Genomic DNA, 13,119 nt, shown 5'->3' with positions numbered 1-13,119 from the left:
ACCACAACCAGGAACAGCCATACCTGCCAGGAAGGCCCTGGAAGCTGGGGCAGAATCTTCCCTACAGCCCTCCAGGAGGGTCCAGCCTGGCCAACAGGTTGCCCCCAGACTTGCAGCCTTGGGAATTGTAACAGACATTCCTGCTGCTCCAAGCACCCAAGGTGCAGAGCCCACCAGGGAACCCTGCTGATGACCAGGCAGAGTAGGATTTCAGACAAGCCTCAGTTGGGGGCCAGGTGCCCCAGGCCAATGCCCTCACTGAGGATTCAGTTCCTGGACAGGACAGAGGGCAAAGAGGGCTCTAAGTTCCTGTCAAAGACCACAGCTCAGCTTCCCACTCAAATGTTTACCAAGGGCATCTGGGCAGAGAAAAGGGCATTCTGGGGCAGAGGCACAACAGTTAAAAAGGAGAGATTTGCCTTCCTGAGGAGCCCCACTCCCCCCCACACATCCAAAGGGACCACAGTGGTTTCCCAGCCCTGAGCACCCTTAGCTCCCACCATAGGACTGCCAACCCACCCCCGCCATCAGGCCTGCAGCTGCCTTGGATACAGGTTGTGCTGTGCACCGGTCCACTCCCCAACCAACCAGAGGGGCATGGACAGCAGCCAGCCTGGACCCTGGGGTCCGTGCTCAGGGCAAGATGGGAGGGTGAATGCTGAGGACTGGTTGGTGACCCAGTGGTCCCTGGATGGAGACCGGCCCTCTGCCAGCTGGGCCAACCATGTGCAGGGGCTTGAGATGGATTAGGCTCTCATGGGGCTACCGTGGCAGCAGGTGGGGCTGGACACAGCCCCGGCGCGAGGGGCAGGAGGTGCATGGGGCTGGGCAGCAGCCCTCAGTAGGATTTCTGGGCCTGCTTGGAGCACCTCTTCATGTGCACGTGCTCATGGCAGAAGAGGTCTAGTTCTGCCCAAAGCTCTTGATGCAGTAGCGGCTCTGGAAGGGCTGCCTTGCATCCTTTTGGTGTGTGTGGCTGCGGTGCCTAGCCAGAGGCTCCCAGTGCTGGAAGCCCAGTCCCACCTCACTCTGCTTCTCTGGCTCCAGTCTGCTGGGCTGCCGGTGGATCTGCTGGTGTGATAGCAGGTGGGAGTTGAGGCAGAAGCTCTTTCCACAGGAGCTGCACCTGTAGGGCTTCTGGGCCTCCTGGGCCTCCTGGGCCTCCTGGTGGCTGTCCAGGTCCTCACCTTCACTGAACAGCTCCCCACACATGCCACACACGCGTGGCTTTTCCCAGTCCCGGCAGCTGTGCAGGTGCTGTACAAAGTTGACCCTCCAGTGGAAGGCCTTCCCACACATGGGGCACAAGTAGACCTTCCTGGAGGCAGGCACCTCACCCCCCATCTCCTCATGCCCCGGAAGGGCTGCAGCCCACAGGGGCTGAGCTGGGAGTCCTTGTCCCCAGAGCTGGACCACATGATTTTGATGGTCACCTCCTCCTCCTCCTCCTCCAGACTGCTCTCCAGAACCTATGGTCTGCCTCCAGCTACAGGAAACCAAGCTGGTCAGGGGTGCCGCCAGCCCCTGAGATCCCTACCCAGAAGGCCTGGCTCAAAGTCCAGAGACACCGGTTCCTGCAGTGCTCCTGGATGATCTCGGTCCTGGCTGGCCCTGCAGGGACCACAGGTAGAGCCGTGAAGCAGCCGTCACGGTCCAGATGCTGTGCCCTTCTCTCTTCCCTCCCCTCTGGCCACAGAGGCCCCTCCAAGCTCGGGGCCTGCACTTCTCTGTGTACGGTGGTACCATGTGCACACCATAAACACCTCCTGTTTTCCCCAGTGGGAGGTCCCAAGGGGGTCCAGGAAGGTGCCTGACCCTGATGCAGAGCACAGCTCCCCATCACAGTCCAGTCACAGCTCACTTGGCCCATCACAGCCCGTCCCCCCAGTCCCAGCCCAGTCTCAGCCCAGCAGCCATGCGGCTCTATTGTCATGCCACACAAGTGTGTGTCTGTGTGTGCACCATTTGCAACTCTGTGCTCCAAGCCCTGCTGTAAATTGGTGGGTTCTTGGAAGGAGCGCCGTTTGCTGGAAGGCCTGGGACTCCAGCACCTCAGCTCATCCTGTTTCTTTCTTTCTTCCACCTCAAACAGCTGGAAGGCTAGGAGGTCATTCTAGGGGAAAAGGGGAAAATTGTGTGTCTGGCACTGGGGGTGTGCCAGGAGCCAGGCTGTGAGCTGAGGGCAGCCCCAGGAGCCACTCAGTGTCACTGAATGAGTGAGCTTGAAGGAAGAAGGGGCCTGCACCACGAGGATGGGTCTAGAGCCAGCAAGAGGGGCTGGCACTGTGGCACAGAAGGTTTAGGCACGGCTGTAGTCCTGGCATCCCTTATGAGCACTGGTTCCAGTGCTGGCTGCTCTACTTCTCATCCAGCTCCCTGCTAATGCTCCTGGAAAGCAGGGGAGTAGGGTCCAGGTGCTTGGACCCCTGGCTTCCACATGGCAGACCTGGGTGGAGTTCCAGGCTGCTGGTTTCAGCTTGGTGCAAACCTGGTTGGTACAGTCCTTGGGGAGTGAACCGGCTGATGGATGAGCCTCCTCTCTTTCTGTCAAACTCTGCCTTTGTTTCTCTCTTCCTTTTTAAAAAGATTTATATTTTATTTGAAAGGCAGAGTTACAAAGGGGAAAAGACAGGGAGATCTTCCATCTGCTGGTCATTCCCCAAATGTTCAAGATGGCTTGGACTGTGCCAGGCAGCAGCCAGGAGCTTCTTCTGGGTCTCCCATGTGGGTGCAAGGGCCCAAGCACCCGCGCCACCTTCCACTGCTTTCTCAGGCCACTAGCAGAGAGCTGGATCAGAAGTGGAGCAAGCAGCTGGGACATGTTGCAGGGCAGTTCCTTTACCTGCTTTGCCACAAGGCTAGCCCCAAATCTCTGTCTTTCAAAAGAATGAATAAATAAATATAACTTTGCAAAAATAAAGCTTTTGAAAGGATCAGTACTGATCCTGGTCTGCCCTAACTCCCTTGGTGGCAAGAGTGGAGCAGGCCCTCCCTTGCCCTGAAGTGCTTTCCCTACAGGGCTGTGAAAACCCAGCTGGACAGGGTGGGAGGAGGTGGGGACTTGGGATGGCTGGGATGGGGGGACTGCAGGGCCAGGATGGAATTTGCAGGGTGGGACGCACCACAGCGTGGCTGCTGGCCTCACAGCCTTTGCAGGCAGGCCAGGGTACCCAAGCCCATGTGCGCCGGGGTACCTTTGAGTCTCATCAACAGGGGGCACTGATGCTGAGGACCCCACCCATGCTGTCCCCAAGGTGCTGACTTCCCAGCCCCAGCACTGCAGGCCCCGGGCACAGAGGAACTGCCTGAGCCCTAGCATGCACCAGGCTCAGGGTGGGTACCTGAGGGACACCTGGCCCCAGCATGGCTCAGTTAAAATGAGGGACAGGGACAGGACAGGGTGTCAGTATCCAGACAACGATGGGGACAGGGCAGGACATCAGTACCCAGACAATGCATGAGGCTGCACAGACAGCCTGGGAACAGCCTGGCTCTGCCCTCTCTGTTCACCCAATTTTGGTGCCTTCACTGACCAGTCAAGGAGGCCTGCAGTGCTTCCTTCCCCTGGAGCTCCAGTAGCTCCAGCAGCAGCTCACTCTCCTCTCCCTGGAAGGGGCCCAGCAGGGCAGCTGGGTCATCTGCCCCAGGGGAAGGCAAGGCACCCCATTGAGTGGCTCCCAAGGTGGCCCGCACAGCCAGGCTCAGAGTCCAAGAAGCTGAGTGGAGGGGGGGAGGTGTGTGGTGAGCAGGAACCCCTGAGGGGCAGGGCCAGGGCCAGGGCCTTCAGGGTCAGCAGGTGTGAAGCCAGAAGCAGATAGTGATGCTGGGCCTCTGGTGACAGACAGCCCGGGAAGCCTGAGCCACCGGTGTCAAAATGGCAGGCAGGGACCAGGGCGACATTTGCTTTGGACAACCAGGCACAGACCTGAATACACCTCCAGTCTCCTGCTATTACAGAGGGTAGGGACCCCAGCCCCCATTCTGGGTGCACAGTCTCACTTGGGAGGGGAGACCCTGGCAGGGACCCCAGGCCGCCATCTGGGAGCTGGGTCTTACTTGGGGTCATGGAGACTCCGCAGTCCTCCCCAATGACGAACTCTCCATAGAAGCCAGTCTGGCCAGGGTTCAGGAGGGGCCAGTCCTCTTCAGAGAAGCACAGGATCATGTCCTTGAAGGGAGAAGCCCGGCTCTGAAACCACAGGGCAGGCTTGGGTCAAGGGCAGACAGCACACCATGGACAGACATGTAACCAGGGCCAAGGTGAGCCAGGCATCATCTGGTGAGGGCCTGCTTCTCGGCTCAGGGACCTCCTGGGGTGGAAGGTTCTGGTCCCACCTCCTGGGACCTCATACAGAGGTCAGGGTGTGGCTTTGGGTGGACCTGCCCCCATGGCAGCTCAGTGTCCCAGCTGGGACATCCCTGAGTGTCCCAGGCTGCGTCCAGGGCAGTGACTCCACCAGTCAGGGACTCTTGCACTGGAGCTGTCCCGGGAGGAACAGCACAGGGTCTTGGGGACATTTGTGGAGTAAACCAGCTGATGGAGTCAGTCAGTCTCTCTCTCTCTCTGCCTTTCTAATGCACACTCACAGGGCCACACCTTATCAGCTGTCTCCTGAACTGCCACTCTCATTCTCCTTAACACAGACAGCCTGAGAATGTTCCAGATCTTCAGGCTCTGCTTCCCTTCTGAGTAACAACTCCATCACAAATCCCTCCCCTTGTCTCATGTTCATCACCCACAAGTTCTGCCTTCCACAGGGCACGGATTGGGGCACCCCCCCGCTCAATCCCTCCCCCATGTGACCAGGCCTCACCCACCCACATATCCACCAACAACCTGTTCTCACCACACAGGCACCTGAGGTTGGCCCCCGAGGATGGAGCTTCCCCTGACCCAGAGCCCTTGCCCATGCATTCACAGCAACACAGATTTTCTAGGACACAGCCCAGACCCTTCCAGCCTCTCCACAAGCACCCAGCTCAAAACCCACTCCTACACATGGTCTGTCAGCCAGCACCTGCTGCCCTCTGGACCAGCCTCCCCCAGGTGTCCTTGACAGGTGTACAGAGGGCCCTGCAGGGTCGAGCTGGGCCGAGGCCCCTGCCCTGGTCACAGCAGCCTTCTTGTGACTGTCCCAGCATGGCAGTGAAATTGTCTTTAAAGTCATTACAAAAATTTTACCATCTTCTGTTCAACACATTCTCATCAATGTATATCATTATTATTTTACTAGAAATATTGCATGTAAGGATATAATAGGGAAATAACAAAACATAACAAACCAAACAATTAAAAATATCATCAGCTGTCATGTCAGAGGCTTATTTTATTTGGACCACTGGGAAATATTGAGGTGTTTTAAATTTTATTTAACATTTGATAATTTAATTGTTGGTAATTGGACCTAGAAGCTGGGTCATTAGATATTTAAGAAAAGATTCTCTTTACTCCAATAGGTAATCCCCAAAGCACTAATGTTATCATCCATATTATTGTCTTTTATGATCTTGCAAGAGCAGATGCTGAAGAAATTAGGAAGCATGCATTTTTCTGACCATTTTATCTGTAGTCTATGACATAGTGATTGGAATTCAGGAAGCACTTAATAAATATTTCATGGCAAGCATTGTTATTGAGAGGTTTCTAATTCTTTCAGTTTTCTAAAACAGAATCTTGTGTGGAATAATTCTGTAGAGATGCTTTATGTAACTTTAAACCAAGGTACTTGGTGTTTGGACATGAAGGACCCAGGATCAGTGATGAGACTTTTCCGAAAAGGGGAAAAAATATATGTACTGTATTTTCATTCATTTGGGCTGTCTGTCATAGCAGAGAACATCTTTCTAATGAAAGAATCAATACTTTTGAGTTACAGATGAAACCTCAAATGTAAAAACTACTCTTGAGTGCAGCTTTTTAAAGCAAAGAGGAAAAGTTTTTATAAAATTTCATTATAATTCTTTTTCTTTTCTTAGAGTGCCTTTTCACTTTGTGTTGATAGCATTACTGAAAATAGGCTGGATCCTAACAATATTAAGAGAATAAAATTACTGTGAAATTGCAGTAGAAATAAAATGGAATATAGTATCTAGAGAGAAGTATTATTAATACTATGCCAAAAATGAAATAAAAATCCTTTCTGTGATTAGCATTTTAAAGGAACTGAATCTATAAAGGATTTAAGTTTTAAATTCACAAGTGGATTAAACCATGGCAATAGAAAAAGTCCAATATTACCTGTCTGTGGAGTAGGTTTTACAATATATTCCCAGGATGAATATAGTAAAAACGTTAAGTATTCACAATTACTTTAACAAAATATAACTTTGGAATTTTAATGCTATTTGGCAATCTCCTTTTCTGCCTCTCTCTCACACACATACACTATACACATACAGGCACACATGAAGTTTCAGTAAAAATGTTCAATATAGGTTCTTTTCTTGATTTTATATGCAACTTCACATTTTTATTATGCCATTTGTGAGTACATAATTTAATTTCGATTAGGTGATAGATTTTCTTTTCTTTTTAAAAAATTTTTGGTAAGAACAATTTCCTCCAAGTTATAATCAACACCTGGAATTCAGGAGACAGAAAGTTGTGTGTAACTCTTGATTGCTCCTGTCTTACTCACCTTCGCCATGAAATTCTCAAAGAGTCAGGAGTTCAACTAAGTGTTTTGATCTGGTATACTTAATGATTATTTGGATATCTCTTACTATATATATTTTTTTGAGGGGCAGAGTCAGAGTGAGACAGAGAGATGGAAAGTGCCCACATTCTTTTTTTATTTTCTCTTATTTGAAAGACAGAGTTACAACATGGTAGAGACAGAGAAAGGTCTTCCTTCTGCTGGTTCACTCCCCAAATGGCCGCAACAGCCAGAGCTGAGATGATCTGAAGCCAGGAGCCAGGAGCTTCTTCCAGGTCTCCCACCTGGGTGCAGGGGCCTAGGGACTTAGGCCATCTTCTGTTGCTTTCCCAGGTGTACTAGCAGGGAGCTGGATTGGAAGTGGATCAGCTAAGACTGAAACAGGTGCCAATATGGGATATCAGCAGTGCAGTGCAGATCAGGGTTTTAACCTGTTCTGCCACAGTGCCGGCATTCTGATTCACCTCAGGAACAAAACTCCTGTCTCTCAGGGTCTGCATTAGCAGGAAACTGGAGCCAAGGGCCAGAGCAGGATATTGAACCAAGGTACTCTTATGTGAGGCATCAGTTTCTTTACTATTTCAAATACTCATTCATGCTTAAGGTTTTGATGCTAGGAAACACAGAGAAGGCAGAACAAATTGATCACACAAGGGACAAGCTACACATATTGTTTTGAAGAGGTCAGTTTTCAGCTAGGCATTTTAGAACCCCTTGTCTGTCTGTCTTTCTTTCTTTCTTTCTTTCTTTCTTTCTTTCTTTCTTTCTTTCTTTCTTTCTTTCCTTTTTTGTTCTAAAGAACAATTCAGCAAAATAAAATTCCAGTTTCTTGTTGGACAACATTGATCTTAGCAGTTCTTTCTCAGTCATGGCATTGCTTGTGTATACAAAGGCTGTTGATTTTTGTGCATTGATTTTATATCCTGCCACTTTGCCAAACTCCTCTATGAGTTCCAATAGTCTCTTAGTAGAGTTCTTTGGATCCTCTAAGTACAGAATCATATTGTCTGCAAAGAGGGATAGTTTGACTTCTTCCTTCTTGATTTGTATTCCTTTGATTTCTTTTTCTTGTCTGATGGCTCTGGCTAAAACTTCCAGAACTATGTTAAATAGCAGTGGTGAGAGTGGGCATCCCTGCCTGGTGCCAGATTTCAGTGGAAATGCTTCCAACTTTTCCCCATTCAATAGGATGCTGGCTGTGGGTTTTTTATAAATTGCTTTGATTATATTGAGGAATGTTCCTTCTATACCCAATTTGCTTAGAGTTTTCATCATGAAAGGGTGTTGAATTTTATCAAATGCTTTCTCTGCATCAATTGAGATAATCATATGGTTTTTCTTCTGCAGTCTGTTAATGTGGTGAATCACATTGATTGATTTGCGAATGTTGAACCATCCCTGCATACCAGGGATGAATCCCACTTGGTCTGGGTGGATGATTTTCCTGATGTGTTGTTGTATTCTATTGGCCAGAATTTTATTGAGGATTTTTGCGTCTATGTTCATCAGGGATATTGGTCTGTAATTTTCTTTCAGTGCTGCATCTTTCTCTGGCTTAGGGATTAAGGTGATGCTGGCTTCATAGAAAGAATTTGGGAGGATTCCCTCTTTTTCAATTGTTCTGAATAGTTTGAGAAGAAATGGGATTAGTTCTTCTTTAAATGTCTGGTAGAATTCAGCAGTGAATCCATCTGGTCCTGGGCTTTTCTTTGTTGGGAGGGCCTTTATTACTGTTTCAATTTCTGTTTCAGTTATGGGTCTATTTAGGTTTTCGATGTCTTCATGGTTCAATTTTGGTAGATTGCATGTGTCCAGGAATCTATCCATTTCTGATAGGTTTTCCTGTTTGCTGGCATACAGGTCCTTGTAGTAATTTCTGATGATTCTTTTTATTTCTGTGGTGTCTGTTGTTACGTTTCCTTTTTCATCTCTGATTTTATGGATTTGGGTCTTTTCTCTTCTTTTTTTAGTTAGTTGGGCCAATGGGGTGTCAATTTTGTTTATTTTTTCAAAAAACCAGCTTCTCGCTTGGCTGATTTTTTGTAATGTTTTTTTGGATTCAATCCTGTTAATTTCTTCTCTGGTTTTAATTATTTCTCTTCTCCTACTAGATTTGGGTTTGGTTTGCTGCAGTTTTTCTAGGTCCTTGAGGTGCGCTGAAAGCTCATTTATTTGGTACCTTTCCAATTTCTTGGTATAGGCACCTATTGCTATAAATTTGCCTCTCAATACTGCTTTTGCTGTATCCTATAAGTTTTGATATGTTGTGTTGTTGTCTTCATTTACTTCCAGAAAGTTTTTGATTTCTCTTTTGATTTCTTGAATGACCCAGTGTTCATTCAGGAGCATGTTGTTCAGTCTCCATGTGTTTGCATACTTTCTGGGGTTTCCTGAGTTGCTAATTTCCAGCTTCATCCTGCTGTGGTCTGAGAAGCTGCATGGTATGATTCTAATTCTTTTAAATTTGCTGAGACTTGCTTTATGGCCTAGTATGTGGTCAATCCTAGAGAAGGTTCCATGCACTGCTGAGAAGAATGTGAAGTCTGTAGATGTAGGGTTGAAAGTTCTGTAGATATCTGTTAGATCCATTTGGGCAATAGTGTCAATTAAATCTGCTGTTTCCTTGTTGATCTTCTGTCCGGATGATCTGTCTATTTCTGAGAGTGGAGTATTGAAGTCCCCCAGTACTATTGTATTGGAATCTAAATCTCCCTTTAAGTCCCTTAACATATCTTTTAAACAGACCGGTGCCCTGTAATTAGGTGCATATACATTTATAATAGTTACATCTTCCTGTTGAATTGAACCCTTAATCATTATATAGTGTCCCTCTTTGTCTCTCTTAACAGTTTTTGTATTAAAGTTTATTTTGTCTGATATTAATATGGCTACACCTGCTTTTTTTTGGTTTCTGTTGGCATGGAATATCTTTTTCCAACCTTTCACTTTCAGTCTGCATGCCTCTTTGTTAGAGAGATGTGTTTCTTGTAGGCAACAAATAGTTGGGTTGTGTTCTTTGAGCCAGTCAGCCTGAAGAATTCAGACCATTAATGTTCAATGTGACTATTGATACGTAGTGACTTTGCCCTGCCATTTTCCCGGAAATATTTTCTAGTATATGCTTTGAGCTTCCCATGCTCTTTTACTGGTAGGTGTTCTTCCTTTCCCTTCTTTCATATTGATGGCCGTGTTTCTGTGTTTCTGAGTGTAGCACATCTTTAAGTATCTTTTCCAGGGCCGGACGAGTGGCCACAAAGTGTTTCAATTTCTGTTTGCTATGAAAGGTCTTTATTTCACCTTCACTCACAAATGAGAGCTTGGCAGGATATAATATTCTGGGCTGGCAATTTTTCTCTCTTAGCACCTGTGCTATGTCTCGCCATTCCCTCCTAGCTTGTAGGGTTTCTGATGAGAAGTCAGCTGTGAGTCTGATTGGAGATCCTCTGAGAGTAATCTGACGTTTCTCTCTTGCACATTTTAGGATCTTTTCTTTATGTTTCATTGTTTCACACATACATTAAACAGACCAAAAAAAAATAATAAACAGCAACTTCATAGACAAAAAAAGGAGAAAAAGAAACCTTTTATCTTTGGCCTTTTTAACCATCTCATACAAACCAACTACTTATAGTACAGCTAAGTACATACTCAAAAAGTTATTGGAATGCTCTGAATAAATTTTTTTTTGTTGTTTTTGCTTTTTTTTACAAGTTTTTTTTTTTCTTCCTCCTTTGAGATTATAATGAACATGGTCACACCACAAGTAAAGTCAGAAGTAAGACAGAAAATGCTCCGAAGGCTGGTTTGGATATCCCGAGATCATAAAAGTGGGTGACCCCCAACAATATGTACAAAAATATAAAATGTAAATAAGAATACAAACAAATTTTCCTTTTTAAAGTACTTTTAAGAAGAAAAGCAGGGCCTGGAAGTTTAGGTTCTTTTCCTCCCCTGTTGCACATTCCCCGGATTTGGTTGGGTGGAGAGAGGGCATGAAGCCTGCAGGTGGCGCTGCCGCGGGGGCGGCATCCTCTCGGAGGTGACCACGTTAGATTTTGAGATGGAAAGCGAGGGAATAGGTCATGGCAGCCTTGATTTTTTTTTTTTTTTAGTTTTTTTTTTTTTTTTTTTTTTTTGACAGGCAGAGTGGACAGTGAGAGAGAGAGACAGAGAGAAAGGTCTTCCTTTTGATGCTCGTTCACTCTCCAATGGCACCGCGCTGATCCGAAGCCAGGAGCCAGGTGCTTCTCCTGGTTTCCCATGCGGGTGCAGGGCCCCAAAACTTGGGCCATCCTCCACTGCACTCCCGGACCACAGCACAGAGCTAGACTGGAAGAGGAGCAACTGGGACTAGAAACTGGTGTGCTGGCGCCTCAGGCAGAGGATTAGCCTAGTGAGCCTATTTTTTTAGTTTAACTTTTCCTTTTTTGCTGTCCAGTCATCCTCATCAGTCTTCTGCTTCTTGGAGTCAACATCGTCCTCCTCATCATCTTCAGCTGCCTGCTTGCATGTAACTGCCTGGGCCTCCTCATCTTCACCTCCATCCTCTTCCTCACCATCGCCCTGCCCTCTTCCTCCTGTTCCTCTCCACCTTCTTCCTCTTCATCTACTTTGTTGTCGGCCTCCTGCTCCCCTTCTCCTCATTAGCGTTGCCTTTGGCAGGGGCGTCTCTCCCATTCTCCGTCTCCTCCACAAATTCCTTCTTAAGTCCTTGGTGGCGACCTCAGAGCTAGTGTCCATGGTCGCGTCTGACATCGTGGGGCATGCTGGTGATCTGATGCGGCAGACTTGAGAGAAAGCGAGAGTTCGGGGACTCTGGCGACAAAGCTGCTGGAACCGCTGCTGCGGAGGTGGCTGCGGCAGCGGGGAGCTGGACCTGGAAACAATGCTTTTCAGAGCGGCCAGTCAGAACCCCTTATTTTCTATAGGGTGTACAGATCCCTGAATTTATTTTACTCTCCTTGATAGTTTTTAGAAGAAAGAAAATGCAGTCAATCCTCATCCGTGAATTCTACACCCATGCATTCAATCAACCATAGAAAAATACATTTGAAAAGAAAAACCATGTCTGCTCTGCTTATGTACAGATAGTTTTCTCTTGTCATTTATTCCCTAAACAATATATTATGGCAATTACATAGTATTTGCATTGTAAATTATTATACATAATCTAGAAATAATGTAAACATACAGGATCATGCACATATACAAAGATATGCTAATTAAGAAATTTGAAAATCCATGGATTTTCAGAAGTTGTGGTGAGGGCAAGGGGATGTTCTGGAACCAATATCCTACTGATACTGATGGAAGACTCTGCTTTGTCTTTGCTGGGTTAAAAAGAGCTTTCAATTTTTTAAACTTTACAGAGATTTGCATAAACTCAGGTGACATGGATGACAAGAAACAAGTTGGAGATGTTAGATGCTTGAAGGGGACATGAGAAGAGTTTAGCTGGTATATAAGTGCTGGGGAGTGAAAACTCTTATGTGTTGCAAGGGAGTGATTGAGAAATCTATTTAAACACGTTTCTTAGATATCCCACTTGCATCTGACCCGCAAAGACATTTTAACTTTGGAAAAGTCACATCCCAATATGCTTTCTTTGTTGACCTTTACTTATCCCAAAAGGTTGCTGTGCTCCTCTCTTTGTGTAATAAACTTTCTGGAAGAATACTCTGCTGTAAGATCAGTATTAACTTTTAGCATGAGTAACACACTTTATTTCATTTCCTTGTCCTTTATTTTAGGTTTAGTTATGAAATTCCCTAGTGATATCAAAGAATCCAGTGAACCTACAACAAAATCATGGCACGTTGGTGAAAAAACCCTGATGTTTATGTGTGGATATCAAAGCCTAGCAGAGACATTGATGCCTCTAGCAGATTCTGTCTCTTAAAGTGATAATCCCATAGTCATGGTGTTTTTAATTTTTCAAATCACTTCCACGTGTTTTATATTCTTTGATCCTCAAAGTAAGCCTGATAAAAGAAGAACTGATATATGCATTTTATAGGACCAGAAAATGTGCTTAACACATCTAAAGTGATCATCACATTCATACTGGGAATCCTGCAATGGAGACTGAAGAGAAGGGGAACTGGACCAGAACCAAAACACTACCACTTTCTGACTTTAACCATGTCTTAAAGTATCCAGCAGCCAAACCCCTATTACTTTCTGTAATTTTTGTTAAGATTTACTTATTTGAAAGACAGAGCAATAGAGAGGGAGAGAGAGAAAAAAGGACCAGGTGGAAGCCATGAGCCTGAAATTCCATTTTTGGTCTCCCATGTGGGTAGCAGGGATCCAAGTATTGGCACATCTTGTGCTTTTCTCCCAGGTGCATTAGCTGGAAGGTGAATCTGGAACAGAATAGCCCAGACTCAAACTAGCACTTCTATTTGAATGTTGATATCCCAGGTGGCTTAACCCACTGTATATCAAGGACAGCCTCTTCCAA

At 46.5% G+C, this 13,119-nt stretch overlaps 2 pseudogenes; both read right to left on the bottom strand.

Annotated features, from left to right (window-relative positions):
- Nucleotides 1–226: 226 nt before the first annotated feature.
- Nucleotides 227–6,647, bottom strand: LOC138848326 (zinc finger protein 496-like; annotated as a pseudogene).
- Nucleotides 6,648–8,305: 1,658 nt separating this feature from the next.
- LOC127488566 (prothymosin alpha-like) lies at nucleotides 8,306–13,113 on the bottom strand (annotated as a pseudogene).
- Nucleotides 13,114–13,119: the final 6 nt, after the last annotated feature.

Source organism: Oryctolagus cuniculus, unplaced genomic scaffold (genome assembly GCF_964237555.1).
Source record: "Oryctolagus cuniculus unplaced genomic scaffold, mOryCun1.1 SCAFFOLD_69, whole genome shotgun sequence".
Classification (NCBI taxonomy): Eukaryota; Metazoa; Chordata; class Mammalia; order Lagomorpha; family Leporidae; genus Oryctolagus; species Oryctolagus cuniculus.
Note: the sequence above shows the minus strand (reverse complement) of the source record. Positions and strands in the feature narration are given on the sequence as shown.